Source organism: Rana temporaria, chromosome 6 (genome assembly GCF_905171775.1).
Source record: "Rana temporaria chromosome 6, aRanTem1.1, whole genome shotgun sequence".
NCBI classification, from domain to species: domain Eukaryota; kingdom Metazoa; phylum Chordata; class Amphibia; order Anura; family Ranidae; genus Rana; species Rana temporaria.
The window spans coordinates 82,350,466-82,370,428 of NC_053494.1; the positions used below are offsets into that span (position 1 = coordinate 82,350,466).

General features: G+C 46.1%; 2 long non-coding RNA genes across 2 annotated transcripts; both read left to right on the forward strand.

The window, feature by feature from the left end:
- Nucleotides 1-16,950: 16,950 nt before the first annotated feature.
- On the forward strand, nucleotides 16,951-18,229 carry LOC120943583. The gene is made up of 3 exons (XR_005750308.1): nucleotides 16,951-17,822; nucleotides 17,947-18,078; nucleotides 18,193-18,229. It is a non-coding gene; the product is annotated as an uncharacterized LOC120943583 (long non-coding RNA).
- A 524-nt stretch (nucleotides 18,230-18,753) lies between these two features.
- LOC120943582 lies at nucleotides 18,754-19,360 on the forward strand. Its single transcript, XR_005750307.1, has 3 exons — nucleotides 18,754-18,794; nucleotides 18,919-18,993; nucleotides 19,259-19,360. It is a non-coding gene; the product is annotated as an uncharacterized LOC120943582 (long non-coding RNA).
- The last annotated feature ends 603 nt before the right edge of the window (nucleotides 19,361-19,963 follow it).

Consider the following 19,963-nt stretch of genomic DNA (forward strand, 5'->3'; position numbering starts at 1 on the left):
ACTATCTTTTTTTGCATCCTTGATTTCCTTTTTACATATCCTGTTATATTCTTTGTAACATTTAAACAACACTAGTGTTCCTTCATTTTTATATTTTTTAAAAGCTACTTTCTTATTGTTTATAGCTTTTTTAACTTTGACCGTGAGCCACGTAGGTTTTATTTTTAGCCTTTTAAACTTATTGCCCATGGGAACATACTTTGCAGTGAGGTTCCACACAGTCTTTTTAAAGAATTCCCATTTCTGTTCTGTGTTCATCGGTGCCAATAGTCCCTCCCAGTCCAAGTCCTGGAGAGCAGCCCTCATCCTTGGAAAATTTGCTCTCTTAAAATTTAGTGTTTTAATATTTCCTGTATGTATTTCTTGCTTATAGTTAACATTAAATGAAATCATGTTATGATCATTGCTACCCAGGTGTTCCTTTATCTGAACATTAGTAATAAGCTCTGCATGGTTTGAGATTATCAGGTCCAACAGAGTATCATTCCTAGTTGGGGCCTCAATAAACTGCACCATAAAATTGTCCTGCAATAGGTTTTTACATTTTTGTCCTTTAACTGTCCCAGAAGTGCCATTAATCCAGTCAATTTCTGGGTAGTTAAAATCCCCCATTATTATCACCGTCCCAGCCCTTGCAGCCCTTTCCATCTGTGCAAGGAGCTGAGTCTCCACCTCCTCATTAACATTGGGTGGTTTATAACAAACTCCAATGATTAATTTTGAACTACGCACATCTGTATGCAGTTCCACCCATAATGCTTCAGCCTCATCACACTCTCCATCAACCAGGTTCTCTTTCACGCTTGCTTTGAGGTCACTTCTCACATAGAGACAGACCCCTCCACCTTTCCTTTTTACCCTGTCTTTCCGAAAGAGCATAGCCAGGAATATTAATAGCCCAGTCATGTGAGGATTGAAGCCAAGTTTCAGTAATACCGATTACATCATAGCTCTCCTCATGCACCAGAGCTTCCAACTCACCTGTTTTGCTTGGCAGACTTCTGGCATTGGTAAACAAACACTTAAATGTATTGTTACATTTTTCTCTGGTGTTTTTCATATAATTTATAGTAGTACAATGGCTGTTTGCAACATGGGAACTTTCTTGTCATCTGCCATAACCCTCCCCCCATCTATCCCCATTCCACTCTCCATTAATGTCTGACCCCTAGCTGACCTGTGTGCCCGATGTAATTCTAGTTCACCCTCCCCCTCAATCCTAGTTTAAATACTCCTCCAGCATTCCCATAAACCTCTCCCCCAGCACAGCAGACCCCCTTCTATTCAAGTGCAAACCGTCTTTAGCATATAGGTTGCACCCCAATGAAAAGTCAGCCCAGTGCTCTAGATACCCAAATCCCTCCTTCCTACACCAGGTCTTTAGCCATGCATTCAGCTCTCTAATCTCCCCCTGCCTTTCCTGTGTTGCGCATGTCACAGGCAATATTTCAGAGAATATCACCTTGGAGGTCCTTCCCTTCATCTTGCAGCCTAGTTCTTTAAATTGATTCTTAAGGAGCCTCCACCTTCCATGTATACTGTCATTGGTTCCAACGTGGACCAAGACAGCTGGGTCATGCCCAGCCCCTCCCAGTAATTTATCCACCCGGTCCACCACATGCCGAACCCTAGCACCAGGGAGACAGCAAACCATTCGGTTGAAGCTATCCTGGTGACAAATTATTCTATCAGTCCTTCTAATTATAGAATCCCCTATTACCACCATGTCAGGGCACTAACCTTTCACGGTCACATTCCCCAGTTGGCTCTTGGTGGAATCAAACCCAGGACCTCTCCATTGCTGGTCCAGGTCTTTGCCTCTGAGCCACTGCTCAGTGTTATTCGTCTTGCTGTCCGTTGGAGCCTGGTTCTGAATCTGTGCTATTTTGGACCAATCAGTGGCCTGAGCGGCCTATTTAAGCCAGCCCCTTCCTCCTTGCAAATTGCTGGTTCGTTGTCAGTGTTTGCTACTGGAAACCTTGTCTGTGGATATCCTGTTTACCTGACCTTTGCTTGCTCTCTGGATTGCTGCTCTCCCCAACCCTGTGACCCCGGCTTGAAATTTGGACTGTCTGACTTCTCTACTCCTGACCTTGGCTTTGAACTTCGGATACCCTACCTGCTCCAACCCCTGACCTCGGCTTGTTCTCTGGATTACTCTTCAGTCTTGTTCCTGTTTGAGCACCTTTTGTTTGGACTATCTCCTGTGTGCTTCTGAACAGCCTCCAGTGAGCTTCGGCTATCCAGTTCCAGGTTCACCTTGGATTCCCCCCTGCCACTGGACCCGGTGCCTCTTGGTGCGTCCTTCCTTCTGTCTCAAACCCCAGCGGGTGGATCGCATCGAGTCGCAAAGGTGAGCCGCCCTTGGCATCTCGGGCTCGGTAAGTAACGTTCCTGACATTACGAACCAGCCCGATGTCTGAGGCCGACAGGGCACGCTCACCCTTTGAAACCCTGTGTCAACAGGTGTCTGTATTGACTGTTGCCGTTCAAAAATTGCAAGAAGGTAAACCCTTACATAATGGACTGACTAATAATATGGAGTCCGCAGACTTGTACAGAATGCTCACCTCCCTGGCTCTGCAAGTCTCCAGCCTGAACCATACCACTCTGGAACTACAACAAGAAGTTCAAATATTTAAAGGGACAGCACGCCCAACCCCGGAACCAGCATATTATGAGCCATTTGTTGTCATGCCAGAGAAATTTGATGGTAGCCGTGCATCTTTCTTGTGCTTTAAAACTGATTGTGAGCTGTTGTTTACCCTTAAACCTAGGACCTATGCCACGGACTATATTAAGGTTCGAGCTTCCATCAACTTGCTAACAGGGCAGATCAAATCGTGGGCTCATCTGCTGTTGCAGGAGAAAAGTCCAGTCTTGGACAGCTGGGAAACGTTCATGTCTGCTCTGGACTCATACATTCCTGTTTCCAAGAGGACCAGCGCTCCCAGGTCTGCTCTCAGTTCACGGGGCTTACGGGTACCCAGGGACAGGAAGCCCCAGTACAGTTATGACATCCAGCCAGCCCAGTGTGTGCCAAGTTATGAAGCTCTGTATGTGCCCAGCCATGAAGCTCCCCCACCACAAAGTCTTGACATTCCTGTGGATGCACACACGCCTACCTTGGAGGAGGAGGAACCCATGCAGATCGGGGCCATCTGGTCCAGCCTATCTGAGGTAGAAAGAGAGCGGAGGAGAGGCTATGGACTTTGCTTTTATTGTGGTGCTAGCGGGCACCTTATATCGCTCTGCCCAACTCTCCCACCTCGGCCAAGGGTTCTTCAGGTGGGTACTATTGGGAATTTTTTCTCTACCCCAGAATCTTTACCTGCTATGCAGCTTGAAGTTCCTTTGACCCAGTCTGACATTCCGGTGACTACTGTCCAGTCCAATACACCTGTTCTTCAGCTTGCTGTACCTACCTTCCCAGTTGAAGTTCCGGCTCCAGTGTCCCCAGTTCCGGCTCCAGTGTCTCCAGCTCCAGTTCCTGTGTCCCCAGTTCCTGTGTCTCCAGTTGAAGTTCCTGTGTTTCCAGTTCCTGTGTTTCCAGTTCCTGTGTCTCCAGTTCCAGTGTCTTCAGTTCCTGTGTCTCCAGTTACAGTGTCCTCAGTTCCTGTGTCCCCAGTTCCAGTTCTTGTGTCTTCAGTTCCTGTGTCCCCAGTTCCAGTTCCTGTGTCTTCAGTTCCTGTGTCCCCAGTTGAAGTTCCAGATCATATCTCCCCAAGTGAAGTTCTCCCTCCAGACTGCACATATGCCTCAAATGGTACCATGGTTCGTAAACAGGATCTGGTGACATTTGAACGGGCTTTACAAGCGATGAGAGCACCCCCTACCAGAACTTCAAGATCAACGAAGTCCAAAAAGAAAAAGTAAAAATCTACATACTCCCTGTTTAATCCGAGCTTTCCATCAGGAGCATCCGGAACTAATGGACAGTTTGGGCTTCCGGAGTCCGCCCCTAGGGGGGGGGGCACTGTCAGGGCACTAACCTTTCACGGTCACATTCCCCAGTTGGCTCTGGTCTTTGCCTCTGAGCCACTGCTCAGTGTTATTTGTCTTGCTGTCCGTTGGAGCCTGGTTCTGAACCTGTGCTATTTTGGACCAATCAGTGGCCTGAGCGGCCTATTTAAGCCAGCCCCTTCCTCCTTGCAAATTGCTGGTTCGTTGTCAGTGTTTGCTACTGGAAACCTTGTCTGTGGATATCCTGTTTACCTGACCTTTGCTTGCTCTCTGGATTGCTGCTCTCCCCAACCCTGTGACCCCGGCTTGAAATTTGGACTGTCTGACTTCTCTACTCCTGACCTTGGCTTTGAACTTCGGATACCCTACCTGCTCCAACCCCTGACCTCGGCTTGTTCTCTGGATTACTCTTCAGTCTTGTTCCTGTTTGAGCACCTTCTGTTTGGACTATCTCCTGTGTGCTTCTGAACAGCCTCCAGCGAGCTTCGGCTATCCAGTTCCCGGTTCACCTTGGATTCCCTCCTGCCACTGGACCCGGTGCCTCTTGGTGTGTCCTTCCTTCTGTCTCAAACCCCAGCAGGTGGATCGCATCGAGTCGCAAAGGTGAGCCGCCCTTGGCATCTCGGAAGATTAAGATGATACCTACAGTTTTGGAAGACTCGTGTCTTAACTCTTGTTTTAAACTCCTGGTTTTTAACTCTTCCACTTGTATTCAAAAATTCCACTTCTGATCAGAAATTCCACATCAGATCCACTCTTAGCAAGGAGCCAGCTCTTATGGAGTTTTTACAGACACTTATATACTCACCTCTTAACAATTAAACACTCCCCTTAATTAGCAGAAAGAAAAAAAAAAGCTGTTTAAAAAGTGTCAGAGAAAAGAGACAAACAATTCAACACTTGCAGCAGAAACAGTTAAAAGCAGCTAAAAGCAAATCCTGGTTTTTAACTCTTCCACTTGTATTCAAAAATTCCACTTCTGATCAGAAATTCCACATCAGATCCACTCTTTTATTACCTTAGTTACTAAAGTGCTCAGTGCGCCCAGGAGAGGGCGCATTGTGCACCACTATAACCTGGCGCACGGCACTTTGAAATGTAAATTGCGGGGATTCGGGCGGGAGTTTATTAGGGGGGAGGTGGGGTGATGCAGGGGAAGTGTAGTGACATGTGTTTGAATGTGTTTGGCGGCCGAATTGAAAGTGAAAGTGTTTTTTGGAAACCGATCCCCGTACGCTTGCACAGTGCGCCTGAACCTCGGCAGGTTCATTTGCATACTGGGCATGCGTACAGAGAAATTTTGGAGCTTCCCGTGCGCCTTGTCAGTACGCCGAGAAAATCTTGGTAAATATCAAGCGGCGTACCCGTGATTGCGCTGCGTGATGCGGCGCACGGGAATCTCCGAACGGTTTTCAGCCTGCGCTGACCATGAAGGGGAACTCCGCGCCAAATTTCAAACTTGAAACCGGCGCGGGTCCCCCTCCAGGGGTACATTAGGCTCTTAGGCTTGGTCTGGAACGTGAGGGGTTAAACCCGCGCCGAAAATCGGTGCGGGGTTCCCCCCCAGATCCAAACCAAGCCCTCATCCCAAGCACGCAGTCTGGCCCGGACAGGAATGGGGGTGGGGACGAGCGCCCCCCCTCCTGAGCCGTACCAGACCACATGCCCTCAACATGGGGGAGTGTGTGCTGTGGGGGAGGGGGCACTGCCCCCCCACCCCACAGCACTCTTGTCCCAATGTCGATAGGGACAAGAGCCTCTTCCCGACAACCCTTGCCATTGGTTGTCGGGGTATGCGGGCGGGGGCTAATCGGAATCTGCGAGCCCCCTTTAACAAGGGGGCCCCCAGATGCCGGCCCCCCACCCTAGGTGAATGAGTATCGGGTACATCGTACCTCTACCCATTCACCTGGGGGAAAATGTAAAGTAAAAAACACACCACACAGAATAAAATAATTTATTAGTCAGCTCCGGGGCCCCCCTTTCTTCTTTAGCTCTTTTAGAAGGGGGGGTTTCTTCTCTCCCGATCTTCCGCCCGGACCCTGGGCTTCGGCGATTTCTGCCGGGGGGAGGGCGCAATCCCTCGGTCCTCTCCGGAGCCTTCCGCCGGGGGCCCCCAACCCATTTAAGCTCTTTTTCATTGGGGGGGGCTTCCGGACTTCGGCGACTTCTGCCGGGGGATGGCGCCTATCCCCCGGTCTTTCCGGTGCCTTCTGCCAGGGCTCCGGTCTTGTTCGTCTTCTGCCGGGGGTGCGCCAACTCCCCGGTCTTTTCTCTGCTGTCTTGGCGTTCCCTCTTCTGCCTGTCTCCCCCGCGGAGCCAGGGCTTTCTTCCCTCTTCTGCCTGTCTCCTCCGGGAGCCCAGGGCTTTCTTTCTGCTATCTTCTCTGTTCCCTCTTCTGCCTGGCTCCACCGCGGAGCCAGGGCTTTCTTTCCGCTTCTTTCTTCTCTGTTCCCTCTTCTACCTGTCTCCTCCGGGAGCACAGGGCTTTCTTTCCGCTGTGTTCTCCCTTCTCTTCCATTCGATGTTGACACGACGAGGTTCCGCGCTGACATGCCGTGTGAGCGGCGGGCATCGACTTATATAGGGCAATGCCACCATGTGACCTCAACCCATGTGACATCACATTCCCTGGACATGATGGGAATGTGATGTCACATGGGTTGAGGTCACATGGTGGCATTGCCCTATATAATTCGATGCCCGCCGCTCACACGGCATGTCAGCGCGGGACCTTGTCGTGTCAACATCGAATGGAAGAGAAGGGAGAAGACAAGCCCTGTTCTCCGCGGAGGAGCCAGGCAGAAGCGGGAAGGCACCGCAGAAGCCCGCGGGTGTCGCCCCCCCGGCGGAAAACAGCGTAGAAGCCCGGGGAGGGGGGGCTACAGCCCCCCCGGCAGAAAGCGACGAAGCCCGGAGCCCTCCCCCATAGGCAAGGAGCCTCGTGGTGAAGGGGGCTCCGGCAGAAAACAGCACGGGGGGCTACAGCCCCCTCGGCAGAAAGCGACGAAGCCCGGAGCCCTCCCCCATAGGCAAGGAGCCTCGTGGTGAAGGGGGCTCCAGCAGAAAACAGCCCGGGGGGCTACAGCACCCCCCGGCAGAAATCGACGAAGCCCGGAGCCTTCCCCCATAGGCAAGGAGCCTCATGGTGAAGGGGGCTCCGGCAGAAGACGGCGCAGAAGACCGGGGGGTAGGTGTACCCCCGGCAGAAATCAGCAAAATGCAAAAGAGCCTTATGGGGTGGGGGACCCAGGTGGAAGACGGCGAAGCCCGGGGCCCAAAGGGGTGGTGGTGGGGGGCCCCGGCAGAAGACCCCCAGCAGACTAATAAATTAATTTATAAATGTGTGTGGTGTATTTTTTTTTACATTTTTTCCCCAGGTGAATGGGTAGGGGTACAATGTACCCCATACTCATTCACATAGGGTGGGGGGGCCGGAATCTGGGGGCCACCTTATTAAAGGGGCCTCTCAGATTGTGATAAGCCCCCCGCCCGCATACCCCGACAACCAACGGCCAGGGTTGTCGGGAAGAGGCTCTTGTCCCTATCGACATGGGGACAAGAGTGCTTTGGGGTGGGGGGGCAGTTCCCCCCTCCCCCACAGCACACACTCCCCCATGTTGAGGGCATGCGGTCTGGTACGGCTCAGGAGTGGGGGGCACTCGCTCGTCCCCACCCCCATTCCTGTCCGGCCAGACTGTGTGCCTGGGATAAGGGCTTGGTTTGGATCTGGGGGGACCCCACGCTGGTTTTTGGCGTGGGTTTATCCCCTCACGTTCCGGACCAAGCCGAAGAGCCTAATGTACCCCTGGAGGGGGACCCGTGCCGGTTTCTTGTTTGAAATTTTGCACGGAGTTCCCCTTTATCCCGGTCCTGTCACGGGGGAAATGCCTGATCCTCTGTTCATACAATGTATGAACAGCGATCTGTCATTTTCCCTAGTCAGTCCCACCCCCCCTTACAGTTAGAACACACCCAGGGAACATAATTAACCCCTCCCTCGCCCCTAGTGTTAACCCCTTTCCTTGCCAGTTACATTTTCATAGTAAGCAATGCATTTTTAGAACATTGGTCGCTAGAAAAATGCCAATGGTCCCAAAAAGGTGTCCGCCATAATGTCGCAGTACCGATAAAAATCGCTGTTCGCCGCCATTACTAGTAAAAAAACAAAACAAGAAAAAAGCCATAAAACTAACCACTATTTTGTAGACGCTATAACTTTTGCGCAAACCAATCAAACGCTTATTGCGATTTATTGGAACCAAAAATATGTCGAAGAACACGTATCGGCCTAAACTGAGGGAAAATAAGATTATTTTTAGATAATTTTGGGGATATTTATTATAGCAAACAGTAAAAATTATATTTTTTGGTAAAAAAAAAAATGTCTCTCTATATTTGTTTATAGCAAAAAAAAAAAAAAACGCAGAGGTGATCAAATACCACCAAAAAAAATTAAAAATATTTGTGGTAAAAAAAAGGACGCCAATTTTGATTGGGAACCACGTCGCACGACCGCGCAATTGTCAGTTAAAACGACGCAGTGCCGAATCACAAAAACTGGCCGGTCATTGACCAGTAATATGGTCTGGGGCTCAAGTGGTTAAAAATTAACAAAACACTAAAGTTAGGCCAATTTTTGGTGATAATGTGAAAGATGATGTTACACCGAGTAAATAGATACCTTACATGTCACGCTTTACTATTGCATACACTCATGGAATGGCGCCAAACTTCAGTACTTTAAAATCCCCATAGGCGACCTTTTTTTTTCTTCAGGTTACCAGTTTATAGCTACTGAGAAGGTCTAGTGCTAAAAGTATTACTCTCGCTCTAACGCACGCGTCAATACCTCACATGTGTGGTTTGAACGGTGTTTACATATGTGGGCGGGACTTACGCAAGTCCCCAGCTACCCTAACCTGTATCTGGGGGGGTGGGAGAAGGAGATCTTTTCGAACATATGTCTGTCAAAACTGTTGTCTAAGGCCATTAAATGGTACAGATATATAGACGACATACTGATTTTGTGGTATGGCTCTAGGGAGGAACTCACACTCCTTATGCAATTATTGGCTATTAACACCTTCAACCTAAAGTTCACCATGGAATGTAGCCAAACTGATGTAAGTTTCCTGGATCTGCGTATCCATGTTGACCGTATGGGTCGCTTGCATACATCACTGTATCGCAAGCCGTCTGCGGGCAACACTGTTTTGCACGCGACCAGTGCCCACCCTGAACCACTCTTGGATAGCATTCCTTACAGCCAGTTCCTGAGGCTCAAAAGAAACTGCACCAGAGACACAGATTTCCACGCTGCAGCTAATGATCTATACTGTAGATTACTCTCCAGGGGCTACAGTCGATCCTTGCTCAAAAGATCATTCAACAAGGTGATCAGACTAGACCGATCTAATCTTATTTATTCAAATGCCAACAAACAACCTAATAAAACTGACTCTATCAGAATAGTGACCAAATTTTCGCAACAGCATATTCAAATGCGACAGATTTTTAAAAAATTTTGGCCCGGGGGTGCGCATGCGCGGGACTTCCGTGAAGACGTGCTGAACGGGAGCTCCGGACCGCCCCAGCACATCGTGGCTTATAGCGCCTGAATTGCTGGGAGATTTTGTCCGAGGAAGGACCGTGTGAGTAGCGGAGGACAAGGAGCATAGCCCTGGATGTCTGGCGGCAGTGAAAAGAGGGGCTCCAGCCGTCAGCTGGACTTCGGCCTAGCAGCTCCCTCACACCTCAAGATGGCGGCCGCGGCACCTCCTCGTGGAGACGCTGCGGACATAGAGTCTATTGCAGACCCCTCGTCCTCAATCCAGCATACTCTACCCTTGCTGGCAACTCCTGTGAGTAATGATTCCTCCATCATGATCTCCCCAGCATCCACGGAATCGCTTATTAAGCACACTATGGCTAACATTCTGGGCACATCCATGTTGCAATCCCCCATGAGTCAGGCTGGCCTTCAGACACCATCTCCCATTCCCCATCCCTCTCAATCCGATATGGCTCAGCTTCTGAACTGTTTTTCTGACATGCTGTCAGCAGGATTAACACAGACTGCAACACAGATTACATCCTCTATTAAAGCTGACCTGCAGAATATAGGAGCCCGCATGGAAGCTATTGAGCAAGCGGTTGATAATACAGCAGCACGCACCAACCAAAATACAAACTGTATTCAGTCATTGCAGGACCAACTTGACATAGCGCTTGCCAAAATTGACGATTTAGAGAATCGCAACAGGAGATATAACTTTCGCATACGGGGTATACCCGAGGGGGTAGTTAATATCCCTGAGACGGTGAAATTATTCATTAAAACCATTATCCCTGACATTCCTGAACATAAGCTCGAACTGGACAGGGCCCACAGAGCTCTACAGCCTCCTCGCCAAGATGGACTCCCGAGAGATGTGGTGGTTAAACCCCACTACTATAGTGTAAAGGAGGAGGTCATGAGGAGATCCCGTAATATTGATGACCTCAATGTTCAGGGGACCAAGATACAACTGTTTGCTGATATATCTATAGCCACTATACAGAAGAGGAGGTCCCTGAAGCCCCTTTTAGGGATCCTTTTGCAGAAATCCATTAAATACAGGTGGTCCTTTCCATTTCGTCTCCAGTTTGATTATAAGGACAAATCCTATAGCTTCTCAAGCTTCAGAGATGGTGAACAACTATTACTACGTCTCGGATTCATCAACCAAGAACTGCCCCCTCAGGAAGCTTCCTTCCGTTCCGGTTCATCTAAAAGGCCCCCCACTGGCAGTCCCATCTCCCCGTTGTGGAATAAACAGCAAACAAAGAGATCCAGAGATTCTCGTCCTTCAAGATGACTGTTTTTTCTGGATATACTTTCTTTATGCCTAACTCTCCCTTACTAGGGTGCTGTGTTTCCTGCCGGTATAGTGCTGCTTCCTATACCCAACGACTTCGTGCTACTTAAGTTGACATTAGTATTTTCATTTTGCAGGCATAGTCTTCTCACTAAGTTTATTTATTTTTTTTTGGCTCCTGTTCTCCTTATGGGGGTTACAAATTCATGTTTTGTCCTATAAGCTAATATTTGTCTGTCTGCCATACTGATATTGTTCTTGCTTTAACCTTCTTCATTGACGCTATATTTTTGATGATATATTTTTTACTTTTAAATTTATTTTTTGATGTTTTTATCTAGGCCTATGGCCTGGGCACCTCCCAGCCTGAGTTTCAATGCTTTTATATTGGCCTTTAGGCTGGGGCGGTCTAGCACGCCACTCCCTCTGCGGTGACAGGTTAGAGTTTGCTCTTCTTGTTACTGCAGGCATACGACCCCTATTGGGGTTGTCACCTTATAGGGTCCACCTTTGATTTGGACCCAAATTCAGGACTTGGTCAGCCAGTCCTGTCTAAAATTTTTCTCCTAGGCATTTTTATCTAGGTCTTTTCTTCTCTCTCTTCTCTTTTTCCTTTTTCCCTTACTCTAATGTCTGCTTATTGTTTCTCATATTTTTCTTTTTGTTTCCCTTTATATCCTCGGAAGGTTACACGGAGAGCCTCTGCTTTAATGGGATCTAACATACGTCTTCCACCTGACTCCTCATCGTATGGGCCTGGACTTTCGCGGGTTACGGTAAGCCTTTCTCCAGTGTGCACGTCCTCACCCTTTTTGGTCCATGGCTGATACACCTCCCAGACTGGCTGCGCTTAAGGTAGCCTCACACAATACACAAGGTCTAAACTCCCCACTAAAACGACGTAAGGCGTTTCAGAGTTACCAATCTAGGGGCCTGGACGTTGTCCTACTTCAGGAAACCCATTTCCCCATCACGTATAATCCCCCTTTTCTGCACCATGGATACCCTACTTTTTTCCTGGCGAATGCTGAATCTAAAAAAAGAGGAGTAGCTATCCTTTTCTCGAAAAAGACCCACTTCGTACATTCTATGACTGTCACTGACAAGGACGGACGTTACATTCTTGTTAAGGGTTCGATAGAAGGTAAGGTCCACACCATAATCTCTTATTATGCTCCCAACACTGGGCAAAATCACTTTTTCTCTAGGTTGTTTACCATTTTGGCGCCGCATTTTGAAGGAAGGGTGATTTTGGGTGGTGATTCTAATGTCACCTTTGACAATATCCTTAACAAATCTGCAGCTGGGATCCCACACCTTAAAAGACCTCCCAAACATAGCCTTCAAATTGCCCGTCTTCTGCATTCATTGGGTCTTGTAGACACATGGAGGGAATTTAACCCTACGGTAAAAGATTACACGCATTACTCGGCTCCGCATAAAACTTACGCGAGAATTGATCATATTTTTTTACATGCCTCTGAGGTTCACGATGTGTCTTCCGCATCCATTTTTGAGGTTCCTTGGTCGGACCATTCTTTGGTGGTCGTTAAATTGGCTAATTCGATTTCTTCTCCCGGGTTTCGTCCATGGCGCCTTAACGCATCTCTTCTCTCCAACTCGGTCCATTGTACCATGTTGGAGAAGGAGATTAGAGAATATTTTGAAAACAATGACAATAATGAGACTTCTCCCAGTTCCTTATGGGGGGCTCATAAAGCGGTAATCCGGGGTAAGATCATACAGCTTTCGTCAAAATTGAAACGGGAACATAAGATAGACATACTGACACTTGAAAAAGATTTTGAAATTCTAAGCAAGTCCCACAAGCGAAACCCCTCTCGGTCTTCCCTTGCCAAGCTTGATTCGGCCAGACTGGCGCTTAATTTAGCTCTCACATCCTCAGCGAATAAACATTTGTTATGGCGGAACAGTAAATTCTATATGCGGGTTAATAAGTTCGGGCCACAGTTAGCAGCCAAACTCTCGCCTAAATTGAGGTCGTATGCGATTCCCAAGATTAAGGCTTCAAATGGCCACTTGACCCAAAACCCAGAAAAGATTCTCAAGGCCTTTCAATCTTTTTATTCAATTTTATATTCCTCCGATGAACGACACTCCCAAGCGGACCTTGACACTTTCTTGAAGAATGTCCCGCTCCCTAGACTTTCAGACTCCCATCGCTCCATCCTTGATTCACCATTTCAAATAGCAGAGATTCACAATGTTATTAAAGATCTTAAGACTGACTCGGCCCCAGGACCTGACGGTTTTTCAAACCATTACTACAAGACTTTCTCCGAGATTCTGGTTCCCTATCTGGTTCGGTTCTTCAATTCCATGCGTAAAGAACCATTATTGGATCCCTCAGCAAACCTAGCGTTTATTTCAGTCATTCCCAAACCGGGGAAGGACCCTAGTGAAGTGAGCAATTATAGGCCAATCTCGTTGATAAACAACGACATGAAGATAATGACTAAAGCCTTGGCCAATAGACTGGCCTCCTTTATTGGATCTTATATTAATAAGGATCAGGTGGGTTTCATCCCGGGAAGACAGGGACCGGACCAGATACGGAGAGCAGTGGACGTTATTTCCCTTATGAGGTCGGGCTGGGATGGAGGGTCCCCCCAAGAAGGCTACCTGCTGTCTATTGATTTGCAAAAGGCATTTGATACGGTAGAATGGCCTTACCTTTTTGAGTTGCTCCGTCAATGGGGTTTTGGGCCTGACTTTATAAAAATTTTGGAAGCACTGTATTCCCAACCGATAGCACAGGTTAGATTTCAGGGTTATTTTTCGGCGAAATTCCCCATCAGAAAGGGAACGAGACAGGGTTGCCCCCTCTCCCCCCTTCTTTTCGCGGTGGCCATAGAAACTTTGGCCATCGCGATCAGAAATCACCCGGATATACAGGGGGTTCAATGCGGACAAACAACACATAAATGTGCCTTGTTCGCTGACGACGTACTCCTTTTTCTTACAGCCCCATTTACCTCGACCCCTAACGTAATCCACCTCCTTAATGATTTTGGCAGCATATCAGGTCTAAGAGTTAATATGTCTAAATCGGTAGCACTCAATGTATCCCTCCCGCAATCACAAGTAGATAGCTTGAAAAGTAACTTCCCATTCTCCTGGAACTCTACATCTATCCCTTATTTGGGTATTAACCTCACTTCACAGACTGAATTTCTCCACAAACATAATTACCCACCCATGGTTAAAAAGTTAATGGAAGATCTACGTCAATGGTCTTTATATAATCTTTCTTGGCTAGGTCGTGTAAATGCAGTTAAGATGACCCTCCTACCCAAGATTTTATATCTTTTCCGCTCCCTCCCTATCCCGGTTACTAAATCATATATTGATTCTCTCCAATCTGCTATAACTAAATTTATTTGGGAGAAAAAAGGGAATCGCCTTTCTAAATCCGTGCTTTTTAGGCCCAGGCTGAAAGGGGGCCTTGGTCTACCGAATTTATGGTGGTACTATCGTGCTGCCCAACTTAGCCAGTTTTCCATAATTTACCTTAAAGGTCCCAAGCCAGACTGGGTCTCCATGGAAAGAGCAGCGACCCCGGGATTCACCCTAGATTTCCTTTTATGGACCCACCCTAGGAACCGACCTCCGATTCTAGCTCCTACACTATCCCACTCTATGTCTCTTTGTGACTCATTGCATAAACTAACTTCAGTGGTGTCTCATTGGCACCCTCTTGCACATATCTTCCATAATCCTCGATTCCCACCCGGTTTAGATATTACAGCCTTCAAATGGTGGCTGGACAAAGGTTTATACAGAATTGGCCACTTTTTTAACTCGAACGGACCCCTCACATTAAATTATTGCTCCTCTAGACTAAAAATGCCCCCTTCTGAGAAATTTCGCTTTTTTCAAATTTCCCACTTTTTACACCAAATTAAGAAGACCTGCACGGAACAACCTTCTGTGACCCCTTATGAGCAGTGGTGTTCCTCAGCCATGGACACAAAGGGGGGTATATCTTTAATTTACTCAGCTTTGGCAGAACCTCTGGAGAAAGCGCTTTACATGAAGAATTGGGAGCGTGACCTTGATCTGGATTGGTCACTGGAAAGATGGCACTCCAATTTGGCTCGCTCCTTTAGGGGCATTTTGAATGTATCACTTACCGAAACGTGCCTCAAGGTCATGACCCGTTGGTATTTAGTTCCCACCCGAATTGCCAAATTTTACCCGCAATCCTCCCCTCTGTGTTTTAGGGGTTGTGGACTTTCTGGCTCATTCCTTCATATATTGTGGGAGTGCCCCAGGATTCGTTCCTTCTGGCACAAAGTTTTCCACCTTATTAGAAAAGTCACGGGAATAGGGGTTGCTTGTGATCCTGTAATTGCCTTACTCAACAGCCCTATCCCCAAAATTCCCAAAAGCTCACAGGCGCTGATATTTTTTATTTTACTAGGGGCAAAGATGACTATTACCAAGGCTTGGAAATCCCCGTCGGTCTCTATTTTAATGGCCAAGAGAAAAATCTCGTGGATGATGTCCAACGAGAGGATTTCCAACATGATCCTTGATTCCGCTGATAAATTTAAGCTTATCTGGGAACCTTGGGCAACGTATGTCGGAGTCCTCCTCTGATTCCATTCGTAAGCCCTTGAAATATATGACTTGCTAGGCTCTCCGTGTAACTCCGTTATCCTCTTACTTCTTGATCTTCTGTCTTCTTCTCTCTGTTCAGTTTCCCCCTATCTTTTTCCATTTCTTTTCTTTTCTTCACTGTACTAGTATCTACAATGTGATTAACGTTATAGTTCAGGCCCGAGAGGGTCCACTTCGTTCTGATCTCTTATTTGCACTCGGTTTTGACTTTTATTTGTTTTTTTTTTTTTTTTTTGCAATAAGGGTTTGTGAAGCTTTGTTAAGGTCTTTGAAAGTTTTTATTTTGTTTGGTTTGTTGTTGTTTTATTGGTCATAACAATCTCTTATGACCCATATGTTTGGTTGACCCTCAGGTCCTCCTCGAGCTTGTTTTAGTCCAAGGCTATACATAATATAAAAGGCCCATCCTTAGTTATGGTGGACTATTTAGGCTATATGTTCATTTTGGAGGATTCTCGGTTCCCCACTCCCGGGACAGTGTGTTCCCTCTAGGGGCTCGGGGGGAGGGTGGACTTGGAGTTTCCGTCACTATGGTCGAGTCTATATGTGATTTCTAGCTTATGTTAATATGGATAAGGCTATATTCTGTCTTCTTTTGATCGGGACTTATTGTACCTTTATGTATATTGTGCAAATCTTTTCAATAAAAACATTTAACAAGGAAAAATAAATTTTGGCCCCTACTTCTAGCCGACAATACGATATCAAAATATATAAAACCATATCCTGAAATCACATTTAAACGGACTCCCTCACTGAGGGATCGCCTTGTCCAAAGTCACCACACCAGAAAGGAATGTGAGACATCTACTATTAAAGGTACTTTTTCTTGTGGTAACTGTGACATTTGTCGGTTTATATATACCAATGACGTCACTCTTTTACCCAACGGTCGCATTCACAAACTAAAGTTCCGTGTCACCTGTCAATCGGTGGGCGTCGTCTACTTGGCATCTTGCCAATGTGGATGTTTCTATGTTGGCAAGACCAAGAGACCGTTTTTTAAACGCATTAGAGACCATGTCAACCCTCTATATAAGCGTCTAATGACCACTGCTTTAAATAGACATGTAGGTTGCCTACATGACTTTGATCTTAACGCTGTAAGTTTCTCAGCCCTGGAGCATGTTCCTATACATGTTCGAGGTGGAGGAATTGACCAGACCTTACTCCAACTTGAAACCAAATGGATACATCAGTTAGATGCCACTAAATTTCCGTGGTTGAACGAATATATCAGTTTCAAGCCCTTTCTGTGAAAGAAATATTTATAAGAAATTCTATTAGTATTAAATAAAATGGTGTGGCCTCTACGTTATTCCATCTAAGAAAGGTGTTATGGTCTGGTCATTTCCTCCCTCCTCATTACATCCTGCTCTATTGCCACTCTCCAGCAGGTCCTACATGTATTCTACTTTGACCACCAAACTCTTTGCCCCATATTCCACCTAGTGGGTAAGTTCCGGCACTGGCTAAAATCAACCCACCTGCTCCCATTTATGATGGGGGCAATAATGTGTTATATATTGCTATATATCATTATAACAACCACATTTACTTCCTTTGAATATTGATGTATAATTTATGAATCAATAATAATGTTGTCGATTTTTGATTGTATGTATTGAAATATACTGAATACATATGTTTGTACATATAGTGTAAACCCTACATTTTTCATTTTATTGGTAAATATGTTGTATATAATTTTTTATTTTGGCTTGGGTCTCTGGCTTGGCAATTTTTCCTTTCTGGGTTCACCTATATGTGGGACTAGCTTGAGCCCGAATTAGTTCTGGAGGTAATGCGCATCCTTCCCAATAAGCCACTACAGCCCTTTTCCATACATCAGCCCATTCACATCCCTGTTCAGGGTCTCTCTCCCCTTCTTATTAGTGATTTTTTGTTTGTCTTAATTCTTTATTATATTTTGACTTCTACAATATATGATCTACTGCTTTTGCTTTCATGTTTGATTGCTTGGTTTGCCTTGATCAGTCAGCTTGCGGTCATGGTCCACGCCGCTCTGTGTATGTGTGACTGTTTTGGTGCTGCTGGCTGGCAATCGCTCTCTTTTAGTGCTCTGTGTTCCTCCCCTCTGCACTCATACGTTTCCTTCCTTTTTTCCTTTTTCTCCAGAGTGCGGCTCTGCTGATTGGCCGGTGTCATCATATGACACGGCTGCTTCAGCGCTAAGGAGTGTGGGAATTGTAGGCATCTCAGCGACCATGTGACCTCTGAGATCCAATCGCGATGCACCCGCCTCCCCAACAGGCTATATATAGCATGATATGATCATTATCTGTCTGCTACCAACAGGGTACTGACAGATGTCTTTATTCCTCTTAAAGATAGGTAAGTTTCCATCCTGCAACCATTCACTCTCCTCACTATTGTCTCCTCTGTGTAAGGTTTGAATACTTATGGCTAAACCTTCACTTTTTTATTTATTTTCATTCATTTTCTACCCTTTTTAAAGGAGATTATCTGTGGACTTTTCAGCTGCAATTGACTGGTCCTTGATTTTTGCTGCAAACGACTATCCTTTGACTTTCTATCACCAGCTGATGTTTGCTTGCACTCAGACTGTTCATCTAGTTAAATACTCCATGTAAGTTGATCCCTTGCTTACACTTAATAATTTAGTTACCCATGTTCTCACTAACTTTATGAAGTATATTAAATCTATTCAAACACTTTTTTTTTTTTTTTTTTTTTTTCTCAGATGAATTGAGGCTCTTCAGTGCCCGTGTTATTGTCTTACTTAAAGCGGGGGTTCACCCTTAGAGGGCACTTTTCCCCCTTAGATTCCTGCTCGTTATTACTAGGGGAATCGGCTATTTATTTTAAAATATGTGCAGTACTTACCCGTTTACGAGACGCATCCTCTCCGTCGCTTCCGGGTATGGGCTTCGGGAATGGGCGTTCCTTCTTGATTGACAGGTTTCCGAGAGGCTTCCGACGGTCGCATCCATCGCGTCACGATTTTCCGAAAGAAGCCGAACGTCGGTGCGCAGGCGCAGTATAGAGCCGCACCGACGTTCGGCTTCTTTCGGCTACGAGTGACGCGACGGATGCGACCGTCGGAAGCCTCTCGGAAGGCTGTCACTCAAGAAGGAACGCCCGCTCCCGAAGACCCATACCCGGAAGCGACGGAAGAAGATGCAGCTCGAAAACGGGTAAGTACTGCTTATATTTTAATATAAATAGCCGATTCCCCTAGACCGAACGAGCAGGAAGCTAAGGGGAGATTTTTTTTTTTTTTTTAAATGGGTGAACTCCCGCTTTAATTCCCCTGTATTCACCTTGATTTTATTACGCTTCAAGGTATGGCTGTTTTACATATATTAACCCTATTGACTCTATTATGGATTTGTTTAATTAGTTGAAACAGATCATAATTTAATAACACATATTCTAACATAGATTCTTTTTCTTCTGTATTTTTAAGTCCTGTCAGTTGAACTTGGATTTCAATATCCACCCTGAGGGGGTTTTTCCTTGACTGGCTGTGCATGAAGCTAGGGTAGGTTTTATTTCTCCTACCTATGGAATTTTGCTGCCAGCCCCCTCTCATGGGCTGAACAGCATTGGCTGCTACCAGGCTGTGGATATATGCGCATTTGCTCCTATGAACTTTGGTTTCTCTTGCCCCGCCAGAGATCCCAGCCAAACTTTTGTTTGTACTCTATATACATGACATGTTTTGTTGAACATATATAATCGAAGTTCTTTTGAGCTTATATTGTATGCATATGTTAAAATTGTTTTATTCTTTTTCATCTCTTTAGAGTAATCTAGAGAGACGATCTTGTCCTAATTCCCCTGAAGAAGCCAAGAGGCGAAACTAGTAGGGTCGACCTGATCGAAAAAATTATTTCTAGATCTTGCTCCCACAAAATAATTTATGCACTATCTGTATATTGAATTACTATATTTTGTAAAAATTTAATGAATAAACCTTTTTTATATATTTTTATATATACATACATACTTTGTCTGGTTTTCTTCATCGCACCGCAATAATCCCCCCAACTCTTCCAAAAAATTCCCCTCCTTTGAATCTATTTTGGGATGAGGTGCTGTATCCTTTTTTAGGACTCTCGATCACATACCCCCCAATCTAACAAATTAGGTGTGATTTTTGTCTAAGCTTTTTTCCTGGTGTGTAATGAAATGTTTGCCATGTTTATTCACCAGGAAATTAAAGACAAACTGGTAAGTATTTTCTTTTTACTGCAGTGGTCCTCAGCTCTCAAGTACCCCCGACAGGACATGTTTTGTGGATTCCTCTTATCAAGAATTGCTGTCCAGACTGTCTTTTAAAGCACATGTGCAAGATGAAGGAAAACCTGCAAACATGGCCTGTTGGGGGGGTATTGGCGGACAGGCTTGAAGTGCTGATTTACAGCACTGTGCTTAAATCTAGCGCAAGGCAATCCTATTCAAATTGTGGGTGTTTGAGGGAAGCCAAGTGAGTGTTAGAACCCCTGCTT